Here is a 14,798-nt window from a genome sequence, read left to right as displayed (position 1 = left end):
CTCAGTATACAGGTTCTTTACCACTGACCCATGCCTTGCAGCCCTTCTTTTACTATAAAAGTGTAGAGATATTGACAGAAAAATAAACTTGAAAAAAATTGCAGTTGATAAATATAAATGAAATATATCCACCAGCATTCATTGTAGATTTCTGTCAACTTCTCTATGGATTTGAAATTTCCAAAATGAATTGTTTGAACATGGTACAGTAACAATCCTGAGTGAAAGAGAGCAACAAGACGATATGTTCCAGACTGATGTCAAGCACATATTTTAGTGAGTTTGTGTATGCCTTAAGAGAAGACAGAGCAGAGGGACGGGCAATGCCTTGCACCAAGCAGTGTACTCTGCAGTATTTTGCAAGATTTTTCTTTTTGTGCCAGTCCTGGGCTTGAGCTCAGGGCCTAAGCACTGTCCTTGGTCTTTCCCAAGGCTCGAGCTCTACCACTTGAGACACAACACCATTTCTGGCTTTTTGCTATGTATATGCTACCGAGGAATTGAACTCGGGTCTTCGTGCATGCTAGGCAAGCACTCTACAACTAGGCCAAACTCCCAGAATACTTTCTTCTTAATATTGACAAATCTATGCTGCATTTTGTCAGTTCAAAAATGACGTATTAGAGAGCAAAGTGGTCAGTCCAAATCACACCAACCCCAGATGAATGTTGTCCCACACAGAAGTAAGATTCTCTAGGTGGTATTCCATGATTAAGCTACAGGAAGGTGTCTTGTCCAAGCCAAAGGCATTTAGGATTCTCCGGCACTGTGGTTTCAGTATCTCCTCAGAACTTGTGGTGAAAGCTCGTATCAAACCTTGACCTTGGTTAAGCACCTGACGTATGCTCTGGGTATTATTAGGTTGGTACAGAACATGCCTTCGGAGTACTTTGCCAGACCCATTTCCAGTACTTGAGACCTCAGTCACTTTATCCCCAGAGAGAATTAAAAAGGAATCAAACACAGACCCCATCCCTGAATACACACAGAGGGTGGGGAGGCTGGGGAGAAGAAACAGAGACAGAAAAACAGAGATCTTTTGATCTCTTCAATTCTCGTGACATGTAGGGGAATGCCTCCCACAATCCCCCATTAATAATAAAAATGTGTCTGAAAGTGACTTACAATGTGAAACTTTTAAGAGGCTGGCATATTTTTTAATTCAATTTCCCCAGATGTCCAATTATTTATAAGTAGAAAAATAATAAATCAGTGGTAAGGTTAACACCAAACATTATTACCAAGTGATACTGCATAGCTGCTAAGAGTTGCTGGAAAGAAAAAAAAAAGAGGGGGAAGCCTTCATTTCCTAAAGACATAGTAAGGATGCCGGTGCAGTAAATCACAATGTTCATGATATCCATAAAATGAAACTATTGTTTTGTGCAAAGCATAGCCTCTCCTTTACAATGCCAATATGCTTATATGAGCAGAAAAGGTCTGGTGCACAGTGGATGGCACCTTTAAGAATTCCTTCCCAAATGTGAGTATTTTAAAACATGTACACAATTCTAGAACTTCTTATATTTTTCATTGTAGCATAAAATTGGTCAATTGGGAGAGGGTTTAAGTGAAATAAAATTCATTCTCTTATTGCAAAAAAAGAATATCATCCCAATAAATTAAAAATGTGTTCTACTTTGTAATGTATAAGCACACCAAAATCATGTATGTTTAAGCATGGTTAATAAGTATCCTTTTTAAGTTCCCAGCATGTTGAAGTATAGGTAATTCAAGAATTGTGAAGAATTCAGGTATTTTAATTTCTTATGCAACAAAACTCATCCTGATGTAGGGATATAGCTATTGACAGAAGATAGTGAGCCTCTGGGTCACAGATCAAGAAGGGTTTGTTACTACCAGTAGTAGCTGGAGACCAAGTAAGGACAGTTTTGTGTGGGTTCCCTGAGCTCTGATTCCTGCAAGCCCATGCCACTATCACCCAATAAAATGAGCAGGTCCCCTCAGGACTGAGGTGAGCCTCAGCTTGGTGAAACTAAATCCTTTTTGATGGGGAGAAGCCATGTCTACGAGCTGTTCTACAAAGAGACAAGATCTCTCTTTCCTAACATTTCTCTGTACAAACAAGCTAGCAAAGATAGGTGACAACAAAAGGGCAGCTGGTGCCTGACTTGCAAGATGCATGAAAATGTGAGGTACCCATCATCTCCCAGGAGACAAGTGCTGATGGTAAACACAACAAGCTGAAAAGTTCCATCTCTGGGAAGAATAATTTCAGAAGAATTACAAGTGATGCCTGGAAGGGTGTCATTTTGGGTCAACTCTGTCTCTGGAATGAATTATAAGATTATCTAGCACACTAGTGTATGTTCCATATAAAGCTATTAATTAAACATTCATGCTTCTGCTAATTTATGGAATATATTTCTAATATTCCAGATACAACATCTGTCTCAGCAATTAAATTAAGGTAGACTAATGACACTCAACTAAAAGTGATGTGGCAATACCAGAAGATAACTAACTGGGTTATCTCTCCTGGGAATGCTGCTAGAATCTAGTTAGTTGTGGGCCAGAGCTTGACACTATGCAAAGTACATATAATCCTCCTAAAACAAATTATTGTTCAGTGAAAATGCCAACCAAACCAAGGTTAAGGCATCTTGATGTGTTTGCCTAATCCCAATAATTCATCTAATCTCAAATAATCTGGAATGAAATTGCCTACATGGTAATTGAGAGTGTTGGCTAAAAGGATTTAGATTCATTTTAAGGAAAGTAATATAACTACATTTGCATTCTTAATTTTTTTGAAATACCATCTAGAAATATTTGGATATTATGTGATTACATAATTGTGAATTGAAGGCATTCTCTAATTCATAACTCCAATGTATTCTCAGTTTATAACACCAGTTCATAATTATTAGCAAAATGTATATGGCCACAGAATAGAAATAATTAAACTTCACTCACAAGGTTTTGGAATTTAGACTCAACTCTGATGAATCAAATCACTTGGAAAAAAATGGCCAAAATTATCTGACCTTAAAGTTTTCTTTCAAATGGGATGATTATAAAATATATTACTTCTTGAATCCATAATAGCATCATGACAGTTCACTGATATTATGGAGCAATAAAAAAAACTTACTAAAATATAAGCAATTAATATCATCTTGGATGCTAACAGCAGTGGTTTTTTTGTCTTTATTGTTTTGTATTTTTTCTTTTATTTTTCCTGTGACATCCAGTCACGGGGATAATAAATGGTCTGCTTTGACAGGATAATTGATTTTTGAAATCCGCAAAGATTTTACAAGGATTCTACTTCTCAGAAAGTTCTAGCTTACCCTCTTTTAGGACCAGGTCTTGAGCGATTTTGCGGAGTAGCCCATCACTGTCAGGACAGTGTTTGCTACTTACAACTGCAGGACCACACAATCACACAATGTCTTAAGTGCTTTGCTGCTGTAATATCATGAATTTTCTAACCTGTGCTCCCAGGTGTCTGGGAATGAACTAGCACCTGCTCACTCACCCCACCTTCCTGTGCAGTTCCTGTGCAGCTGGGATGACAGAAGACATGCCACCCTTGAGTCCGGGCTAGCCTCAGACCAAGAGTCTCCTCACCCGGCCTCCCAGGCAGTGGGGAAGACAGCCACACGTCCAACTCACTTGTAATCCCTAAGCACTCCATCATTATCGTCTCTGAGGTTTCTTCACTGCTCGCAAAGCATGCTTTCAGTTGTCGGTGGTTTTCGGTAACGCAGTCATAGGTATCTTGTAGCCAACAAAAGGCAGTGCGTATTTTCATAACATGCACTGCCTGTGGGCTGAGCCTTTGCTTTAGATCCCTCTTTCCTCGGTGGAGAAGCTACGCAGTGAGAGCAGTGCCTGGCTCTGGAGGCCACGTGGGCAAACCGACTTCATAACTTCCCTGTAATCCAATGTCTTAGAATCGTGGGAAGGCTCACCTCCAAGGACAGCAGCATGTTCCAGCCTGATCATGGCACAGGTGGGGGAAGGAAAGAGCACTGAGATTATGGGCAGGAAAGGAGAACCCCACAAGCTCTGGTCACCCCTCCCAGGAAAAAGGCAAAGGAGCCAGCAGAGGAAGGGAAGGGACTTATGTCAAAAGGAAATAACTAATTGTAATTACAAGGTCATTTTTTTTTCAAAGAAAGTAAGAGGGGAGAAGAAGGGGACTGTAAAGGGAGGGAAAGAAAAGAGAAGGAGAGGAAGAAAGGAGAGGTAAGGAGAAGGGAAGAAGAGAAGAAGAGGCAGGGAGGCAAGAAGCTAAGAGAGAAAAGAGAAGGAATGTAGGAAAGGAACGCAAAGGTAAAGAACATGGCAAGAACTGAGAAAGGAAAAATGGAAGAGAAGGGGTTGAAGAAGAGAAGGGGAGAGGAAGGGAGGAGGGGGAAGAGGAGAAGAATATAGAGGGGTGGTGAGAGGAATGGAGACAACAAGAAGAGAGGAGAAGAGAGGAGGGTAGAGTAGGGAAGAAAAGGGAAGGGAAAGAAAGTGATCTGGAGCTTCTGAGTGGTCCATGGAAATAGCTCATTGTGTGAAGAGACGGAATCGTCTGGGCTGTCCCACACTGTACCACATGCACAGACAGACAGACAGACGCCACCCAGGCACCTTAGCAGTGTCTCTCAGTCCTCACTTCTAGGCTTCTGGAACCCTCTCTGAAGTCTGAATTCACAAGCACGTAGACATATGTGGATATTTGGAAAATGATGTTTGATGGTAATGATGATGATTTCCTGCAAACACTGGTGTCTGCTCAGGCCTGCGTGACTGGTGGAGGCTTTTGATTCGCTTTGGCTTGATGTCTTCCGAACAGGCTGTGTTGGCTCATCTGTTCAGGAAAACTAGGGTAGTCCCCCCTCCAGGCAGAGGAAGGATGGGATGACTTCAAGCTCTGCTCCAATTGTATGATTCTAGGAAGTCAGATAAAACCGAGAAGAGTTGGGGTGGGGGGACTTGGTGTGCATCAGATGGTGGCTGGCTGTGCTTTCCTCACCGATGACACACAAGGAAGGGTGCTGAATCTGAGCATGAGCAAGGGAGGCACAGAGGGGAAGACTTCCTGACACCAAGGCTGCGTCAAAGGTCAAAAGAAACCAGAAAGTGAAGTCAATTCTCCTTTCCAAGTAGTCCTTACACAAGTGTGCTGAAAATCCTCTGCACAATGGTGGGAAAGACGACCTGTATTTTATTTCTCTTCCTCCAGCTACCAACATTACTTCAGGTTTTCCTTCAGAACAGCTGGCGCTCTCAGGGGTTATTAGAACACACAGCGCTGTATCAGATCCTTCAGATATCTGGATTAATGTTCATTATTTTGTACTTGCTTTATGTTGTGGGGCTTTATGGATCCACCACAGAATGGCTTTAATGTGTTTTACATGCCTGTGACTCCAGCATCGGATCATCCATATGTTATGAATCACACTAGTTTTATTCATTTCAGATGTACCAAAGCAGACATTAAAACACCAAACTAAATGCACGAGTCTCCCTCCCAATCTCCCATTTAAGGTAAGGTTGTAAAAATTGGTTTCAGAAGTGTTTTCGCTCAAGGATTTTGGAAATCTTACTTCAGAATAACTTAAGAGAAAAAGTCAATTGTTCTGGAATTGAATTGATATACTGGTAGAAAATGATTAGCTAGCATTCTCTGGAGGAAAATGAGGACAAAAACATGAGAAGGGGTATCAATGTGTGTGAAGTAATGCACCTTCTATCTGGTGAATATAACTCTATCACCTCTACTAATTATAATAAAAATTAAAAAAATAAAATACTGAGTATTTTATCCAAACCTATTAGCAATTACTATGGAGTGTGAAACAAAATAGCAATAACAATCAAGAATACTGATTGACCTTCTAAAATAGGAAGGAGCTATTCGATTATTTCTAATTTTAAACAACACAGAGAAAACAAACTTGCAGGAGACACTGGAGTTCTTGAAATGAATCCAGTTGGTGTTCCAGATGGTTACATTTTTAATATAGTGCCGCATGCCACTCAGAGTAAAAGTACAAAGGACCTCAAACTTCAGTCTCCTTTAGTAGAACCTCCCCCCCTAAACAAATACAAGTGCTTACCATCTCTATCCCCTGCTGAAAATAACAGGTAGGAACCTTGAAGCTGGGTATGGTAGCTGAGAAGTGATGGGACAAAGAGTGAACAAATGCAGCAGTGTTACTCACTAGACAGTATGATGAAAATGAACTATACAACTTGTGAGGGAGGAGGGGCGGGGGAAACTAACAGAAAATGAGGGAAGAGGTGATGCATTACCTGACTTAGGTAACTGTAACCTTTCTACACACCATCGTCACAATAACCATACAAATACAAAGATCATGCTTATTTTAAAGAGGTTTTGTTTTTTTTTTTTAATTTGAAGACAAGCAAATGCAGGCATGCAGAGGTAAAAGTGGGGTGGGGTGGGTCGGGAATTTGGCCTAGTGGTAGAGTGCTTGCCTAGCATGCACGAAGACCCGGGTTCGATTCCTCGGTACCACATACATAGAAAAAAAGCCAGAAGTGGTGCTGAGGCTCAAATGGTAGAGCTGTAGCCTTGAAAAAGACCAAGGACAGTGCTCAGGCCCTGAGCTCAAGCCCAGGACTGGCAAAAAGAAAAAAGAAAAAAGAAGGTAACTGTACAGCAAAGACTTTTCTTAGTTCTTTTTTTTTTTTTTTGGCCAGGCTTGAGCTCAGGTCTGAGCACTGTCCTTGATCTTTCTCCAGGCTAGAGCTCTACTACTTGAGCCTCAGCACCACTTCCAGCTTTTTGTTTTCTATGTATGTGGTACCAAGGAATCGAACCCAGGTCTTCCTGCATGGTAGGCAAGTACTCTGCCACTAGGCCAAACTCCTGGCACCGCTTCTTAGTTGTTTTCTCAACCCTGAAGACTTCCCCCTGTTTATTTGCAGGGAACTTCCTCAGTTACTACTGGTTTCCTGGGGATCCAGGAATCCATGTGAACCCACAGCCACCACCGCATAAGAGAGCATGCACTGCAAAGCCTTTTTTCTCCTGGATGCCAGCTCTTCTCCCATGCCCCTCCCCACTTGCCCCTTTCTTCTTGGGCTCTCCTCGCGTGGGTTTTTACATTGTATCTTCTGTCAGTCCACTCCCTGCTGTCCTCCACCCACCACAACCCCCAGCTCCGTGCAGCTCAGGTCAATCTTTTCTGCTCAAAGGGGGTCAGGGATGCCTAGAGAAGGGATGGAAGGGCTGTCCTTGCTGAAACTTCAGCGGGTTTCCAAGTGACTTTGGGCAAGGATTCTGAGCGCCTACCGCGCCGTCAGCCAATCAGGAGCCGGGGGCGGAGCTTGGGGGCGGGGCCTGGGCCGCAGGCCGCCAGGGCCTGGAGGGATCTTCCCAGCAGGGGCGGCGGGGTTTGCCTGGCTCCCTCACTCTGCGCCGGCAGCTGAGCGAAGGGGGGACCAGGCTCGCCTGAGAGGAGGCCGGCGGCTCGCTGCGGGATGCTGGAGGCCGCGCTGCAGCACTGGCCGGCGCTCCTGCGGAGCGGGGCGGCTTGAGAGGAACGCCTTTGTGGCTCGGGCTGCAGGCAGGGTCGCCAGGGACGATGATCCCGCAGCTGCACGCCGCAGAGCCCTGCCGGGCCAGGTGGACCCGCTCCGGGGCGGTCAAGCGGGCCGCCTGCCTGGTGGCCGCGGCGTACGCGCTGAGGACGGTCGGTCCCGTCGTTGGCCGGCGCCTGGCGCGGTCGGGCCCCGGCGGGAAGAGCCGAGCCGCCCGCGGGCCCGAGGGGGACCCGGCGAGGCTGCAGGGCGCAGGGGCGGCGGGCGGGAAGCCCGCGCCAGGGCTGAACGCCGATTTTTTCAGGCAGCTGCTGCAACTTCGCAAGATTCTCTTCCCCAGAGTCGTGACCATGGAAACCGGGTGGCTGTGCCTGCTGCACTCGGTGGCTCTGGTCTCCAGGACCTTCCTGTCCATCTACGTGGCCGGTCTGGACGGGAAGATCGTCAAGAGCATCGTGGAGAAGCAGCCCCGGGCTTTCATCCTCAAACTGATCAAGTGGCTCCTGATCGCCATTCCAGCCACCTTCGTCCACAGCGCCATCCGGTACCTGGAGTGCAAACTGGCCTTGGCGTTCCGGACGCGTCTGGTAGACCACGCGTATAAGGCCTACCTCGCCAATCAGACCTATTACAAGGTGATCGACATGGACGGGAGGCTCACCAATCCCGACCAGTCGCTCACCGAGGACATCATGATGTTCTCCCAGTCCGTGGCTCACCTGTATTCCAATCTGACCAAGCCCATTCTGGACGTCATCCTCACCTCCTACACCCTCATCCGGACGGACCGCGGTGTCCCGGGGAGCCAGCCCCATGGAACCCACCCTCCTATCGGGACTCGTGGTCTATGCCACGGCTAAAGTGTTGAAAACCTGCTCTCCCAAATTTGGCAAGTTGGTGGCCAAAGAGGCTCACAAGAAAGGCTATCTGCGCTATGTGCACTCTAGAATTATAGCCAATGTGGAAGAAATTGCTTTCTACAGAGGCCATAAGGTAAGGTGGAATGGAAGGTGATGGGTGAAACGGGAGACGGTTCAAGCAGCCTCTGCAGCAGTAAATGCCATCTGTTGTATTGGGTTTTTCACCACCGGTGGTGGTTGATGTTATTCCATACCCTCAAATGACATTGTTCAACTTTTATCTAATGTATGTGGAATAGAATGACTCCATTTGTTCACCTTTTATGTATTCTTGTCCTTCCCTAATCTCTCCCCCCCCCAAAAAAAAACCGTAAAAAAAAAACGCAAACCAAGCAACCAACCCACGCTTCAGCTTCCTGGTATTCATTTTGTTAAGCAGTTAAGCTGCTCAGAGGAGTGACACCATTCGACTCTTCTTAGCTTAACATCCTTTGGTCAACTTGTTTGTGTAGATACGCATACAGCCCTGTCTTGTCTGCGTTTTCATATATGTTTGTATTTTCTACATAGAGATAAGACATGGGCCCTTTGTCTTTCTGGTGTACTTCAGATAGACCTCCTTCCTTAGAACTTTAGATCCCTTTGATATTTAAATTTCTAGTAAAGCTGAAGACCTTGTGGTCCTTTTGAAATCACAGCTGTTAAAGAATTATAAACGGCCAACTTTTCTCGTTTCACTAGAATAGTTTCAATAGAAGGTCTACATCGTTTCAGTTATGCAGACAGAAGCAAAAATGGTCTCCAAAGCATTGTCTCTAAACTTTAAGTACTAACTTGGTAAGTGGTTCTAGTGTGTGTGAAAGAAATTGGTAGGTGAAAACTAAGAGGAAATACGTACTTGGAAACTCCTTTGCGTGGATGGCAAACGTAGCTTGGTATTATGCTTGGTTGGTGTTGCTCCTTCAACGTTCAAGAGAAGGGTTCCATGCTTTCACGTGGGAGTTTTGACAATTCTGGGGTCTGCTCAATGATGGAGCCCCCAAGTCCTAGGAAATGTGTGTGTGGGGGGGGTATAGAATGACATTTCCATTACTCTTAGTTCTTGCTCAGCACCAAATTCTGACACAAACAAAAAGAGGAAGTGAAATGAAATAACTCCTTGGGTTTTCTCGATGCATCAAAGGACTTAAACATGAGACGGTTGCTACTGATATAACATGACATTCTGATTTATGATAAACTATATTTTGTAGTCATGAATATGCTACAAATTGATTATAAAATTATAGTACATACATAAACCAAGTAACATGGTAATGTATCATCATCCATTACTATGTGTATGATAATTGTACATAATTATAGAACCCAATGTGTTTGTTTATACCAGCATCATCACAAACTCATGAGTACTATGACAATACAATGGTAATATTGTCAGTAGACAAATGCAATTTTCAGACCTATTATAATCTTACAGTGCCATAGTCATACTCTGTGGTCATTACTGACTGATAAATTATGTAGCACATGACTGCATTTCTGACACAGAATGCACTTCCTGACCCTTTCAACACTTAACAGGAAATTAGCCTTTGGCACACAGTGGCTGTTATTTTGTCACGGCAGGAGAAATGCACCTGTATATCAGCCTTTTTTCCTTTCAACACATCGTTCCATCATATTGAATCCTTCCTTGGCCTCATCTGAAGTCTTATGCATAGTTGCAGATTTCAGGAACAGCCCTGATCCTTGGCAACAGGAAAGAGTAAAATGTAGGGGTGGCATTGAAATGATACTAGGTAGGTCAGTACCCAAAAGTCTCAACATCAATTCAGATATAACATTGACTCTCCAGTTCTAATACCTGACCTTCAACCTTCCTTGTACCTTAATTCTGACAGCTGAATTTTTTTTCTAATCTTGATCACTTTCCCCATACTTGGTTCTTCCTTTTCAGAAGTCTCTTCCCCCAAGGAATTCAAACTAGTTTGAATTAAACCATCCCAGCCTCATTATAAGTCAGTGAAGTGACCTACTTCCTATAGCTGACTGCTGTCCTGTTCACAGCTCTAGCCCTTTGTCTAGGTTTCATATGCCCCTGCTCCTCCTGGCTATGGCTGCCTCTGGTTGTTTGTCAGTAATGGGAGTCACTTATGGCAACTGCCAGCTCTGGCCTAACCTAGGTATCCTTCTGTGTGCGATGTTCCACTTCACTGAACACCCCACCATCACCCCTCAATTAGATTTACCTTGACTCCCATCTGTCCTGTTACAGTTAACCCTTTTGTGAGTCCCTGTCAGGAATCACAGAATAGATGATTACACTTTACAAGTGTAAGGTTAGTCTAATTTTGCATACACTGAATGCATGATCTGAAAAATCAAAGGTTTTTTTTAAAAAATTGTTTTATTTTTAATTTTTACTGTAACCACTAGGACCCCAGATCTCCATATAAAGATTTGGAAATCTTTGATTAAGATAGTGGAGTGTGCTTCTAATATGCCAGCTATCCAAGAGACTTGCATGAATCCATCACCCGTGTTTTAGCAAATCTAATTAATTGAATGCAAATGAAAAGATCCTTGGATATAATGTGATCACATAGCAAAGATAGAGGGTTTTATGTTTAATGTTTTTGTTTTATTTATTTAAGTTTAAGAATATTGATATTCAGCTGGTGCTAGTGGCTCCTTCCTATGATTATAGCTACTCAGTAGGCTGAGATGTGAGGATTCTGGGTTCAATATCAGCCTGGACAAAAAATTCCATGAGACTTTTATCTCCGATTAATCAGAGAAAAAGCTGGAAATGGCACTGTGACTCAAGTAATAGAGTGTTAACCTAGAGCAAAAGGAACTCAGGGACAGTACCCAGTGCTACAGGACTGATCCACCCTCCTCCCTTCCCCCACCTAAAATGAACTCGTATTCAAACCAGGCTCAGTAGCTCACTCCTATAATCCTAGCTACTCAGGGGGCTGAGAATTCAGGATCAAAGTTCAAAGCCATCCTGGGCAGGAAGTTGAAGGAGATTTCTACCTCCAATTAACCAGCAAAATGCTGGAAACAGAAGAGTGGCTCATGGGTGAATGACCATCTTGAGTGAAAAAGCTAAGGTAGAGTTCCCTCAGTTCAAGCCCAATATTGGCACTATATCTACCTATCTGTCCATCTATTTCTCTAGCTACCTATCTACAGATATAAATATATGTTTATATGGACATATAGAGCCTATATAGAACTATAGATACATATCTATATTCTCTATATGGATACCTATCTCTCTCTATAATCTATATTAATATTTATAGAAGTGAGAATAGTTTTTTTTAGTCATGACTAAGTGAATCATTAAGATCATCCAACATTAAGCCATGTTCTAGGGCTGGGATGTAGCTCAGTGGCAAATTGCTTGCCTAGTAAGTGCAATATCCTGGGTTCTGTCAACTCTTCCCTCCCATCAGTAATCACTTGTTATTGTCAGTCATCTGAGTGCTAGTCAGCAAAGGACCTCAGGCTCTGAGGTCACATCCCCATACACTCTTGCTTGTAATCGCTCTCCATCATCAGTCAGGCCGCGTGCAATACTACCTGCCATGCTCTGTACATCAATATCTAGTGGTTTGCTTCTCCTCATAAACTCCCTTTTACCTGAACTGCATTCTTTACGCAACCCTTATAGGTTTGATTCTCAGTACCAGAAATGAAAAGACAAAACAAAAACAAACTGGGTGATGGTGGCTCACACCTGTAATCCTAACTACTTAGGTGGCTGAAATCTGATGATTGATATTCAAAGACAGCCCAGGCAGCAAAGTCCATGAGACTCTTATCTCCAATAAACAACTCAGAAAAGGCAGGAAGTGGTACTGTGGCTCAATGGTAGAGCCTAGCCTTGAGCACAGATTGGCTCAGGGACAGTGCTTAGGCCCTGAGTTCAAGCCCCAGAACTGGCAAAAAAAAACAAAAACAAAAACAAAAATAAAACAGTAACAAAATACATGTTTTTGGAAGTGGCACTGTGGCTCAAGTGGCAGAGAGCTAGTCTTGAGCTGAAGGACTAAGCGACAGTGCCCAAACCCAAAGTTCAAGTCCCACAATCCCCCCCCCAAAAAATTACATGTTTTATATTCTAGTCAGAGGCTCGTTAATTTCTGTCAAGGGTCGGAAGTGACCCTTTATAGACTATAGTCTGTTCCATCCACTTAGCTCTGCCAGTATGGCTTCTAAGATGCTGTAGACAAGACTAAGTGGTAGAGGACCTGAGTAACAAGCATAATGACCTAACTTCAAAACCCCAACAGTAAAAGAATCCTTAAGGCCAGGAGTTTGGCCTAGTGGTAGAGTGCTTGCCTGGCATGCATGAAGACCCAGGTTCAATTCCTTGGTACCACATACATAGAAAAAAAACAGAAGTGGTCCTGTGGCTCAAGAAGTAGAGCTCTATCCTTGAGAAAGCCAAGGACAGTGCTCAGGCCCTGAGTTCAAGCCCAGGACTGGCAAAAAAAAAAAAAGAATTCTTAGAGTGTGCCTGGGGCTGGAATGTAGCTTGGGGGGTAGAATGCTTGCCTAGCAGGAGCAAATCTATGGATTTCATCACATGGTATCATTTTCTGTGGACTAGAACTTTGTATGTATGTTGTAGGGGGAAGTAAAGACAGAAAAATATTTTTTTAGATTCAAAATAAATAGACTTACCTAAAAATTGCACTTCACCTGCTGTTAAATGTGAAAAACATGCTTAACTCTTGTGTAGTTGAAGTCTCCTATTAGGGAGATGACTTTAAAAAAAATAAACATGTTTTTTTCAAATAGCTGAAACAAAAAAATAGGAAGGAGCTATTCGATTATTTCTAATTTTAAACAACACAGAGAAAACAAACTTGCAGGAGACACTGGAGTTCTTGAAATGAATCCAGTTGGTGTTCCAGATGGTTACATTTTTATTATAGTGCCGCCTGCCTCTCAGAGTAAAAGTACAAAGGACGTCAAACTTCAGTCTCCTTTAGTAGAACCTCCCCCCCTAAACAAATACAAGTGCTTACCATCTCTATCCCCTGCTGAAAATAACAGGTAGGAACCTTGCAGGTGGGTATGGTAGCTCAGAAGTGATGGGACAAAGAGTGAACAAATGCAGCAGTGTTACTCACTAGACAGTATGATGAAAATGAACTATACAACTTGTGAGGGAGGAGGGGCGGGGGAAACTAACAGAAAATGAGGGAAGAGGTGATGCATTACCTGACTTAGGTAACTGTAACCTTTCTACACACCATCGTCACAATAACAATACAAATACAAAGATCATGCTTATTTTAAAGAGGTTTTGTTTTTTTTTTTTAATTTGAAGACAAGCAAATGCAGGCATGCAGAGGTAAAAGTGGGGTGGGGTGGGTCGGGAATTTGGCCTAGTGGTAGAGTGCTTGCCTAGCATGCACGAAGACCCGGGTTCGATTCCTTGGTACCACATACATAGAAAAAAAAATCCAGAAGTGGTGCTGAGGCTCAAATGGTAGAGCTCTAGCCTTGAAAAAGACCAAGGACAGTGCTCAGGCCCTGAGCTCAAGCCCAGGACTGGCAAAAAGAAAAAAGAAAAAAAAAGGTAAATGTACAGCAAAGACTCTTCTGAGTTCTTTTTTTTTTTGGCCAGGCTTGAGCTCAGGACTGAGCACTGTCCTTGATCTTTCTCCAGGCTAGAGCTCTACTACTTGAGCCTCAGCACCACTTCCAGCTTTTTGTTTTCTATGTATATGGTACCGAGGAATCGAACCCAGGTCTTCCTGCATGGTAGGCAAGTACTCTGCCACTAGGCCAAACTCCTGGCCCCCCTTCTTAGTTGTTTTCTCAACCCTGAAGACTTCCCCCTGTTTATTTGCAGGGAACTTCCTCAGTTACTACTGGTTTCCTGGGGATCCGGGAATCCACGTGAACCCACAGCCACCACCGCATAAGAGAGCATGCACTGCAAAGCCTTTTTTCTCCTGGATGCCAGCTCTTCTCCCATGCCCCTCCCCACTTGCCCCTTTCTTCTTGGGCTCTCCTCGCCTGGGTTTTTACATTGTATCTTCTGTCAGTCCTCTCCCTGCTGTCCTCCACCCACCCCCACCCCCAGCTCCGTGCAGCTCAGGTCAATCTTTTCTGCTCAAAGGGGGTCGGGGATGCCTAGAGAAGGGATGGAAGGGCTGTCCCTGCTGAAACTTCAGCGGGTTTCCAAGTGACTTTGGGCAAGGATTCTGAGCGCCTACCGCGCCATCAGCCAATCAGGAGCCGGGGGCGGAGCTTGGGGGCGGGGCCTGGGCAGCGGGCCGCCAGGGCCTGGAGGGATCTTCCCAGCAGGGGCGGCGGGGTTTGCCTGGCTCCCCCACTCCGCAACCGCAGCTGAGGGAAGGGGGGACCAGGCTC

At 44.0% G+C, this 14,798-nt stretch overlaps 1 pseudogene; it reads left to right on the top strand.

The window, feature by feature from the left end:
* The first annotated feature begins 7,577 nt into the window (after positions 1-7,577).
* LOC150066326 (ATP-binding cassette sub-family D member 2 pseudogene) lies at positions 7,578-9,609 on the top strand (annotated as a pseudogene).
* Positions 9,610-14,798: the final 5,189 nt, after the last annotated feature.

Source organism: Megascapheus bottae, chromosome 2, assembly GCF_031878675.1.
Source record: "Megascapheus bottae isolate mThoBot1 chromosome 2, mThoBot2.hap1, whole genome shotgun sequence".
Lineage (NCBI taxonomy): Eukaryota > Metazoa > Chordata > Mammalia > Rodentia > Geomyidae > Megascapheus > Megascapheus bottae.
The sequence above is the reverse complement of the archived record's forward strand: the minus strand, read 5'-3'. Positions and strand labels throughout refer to the sequence as shown.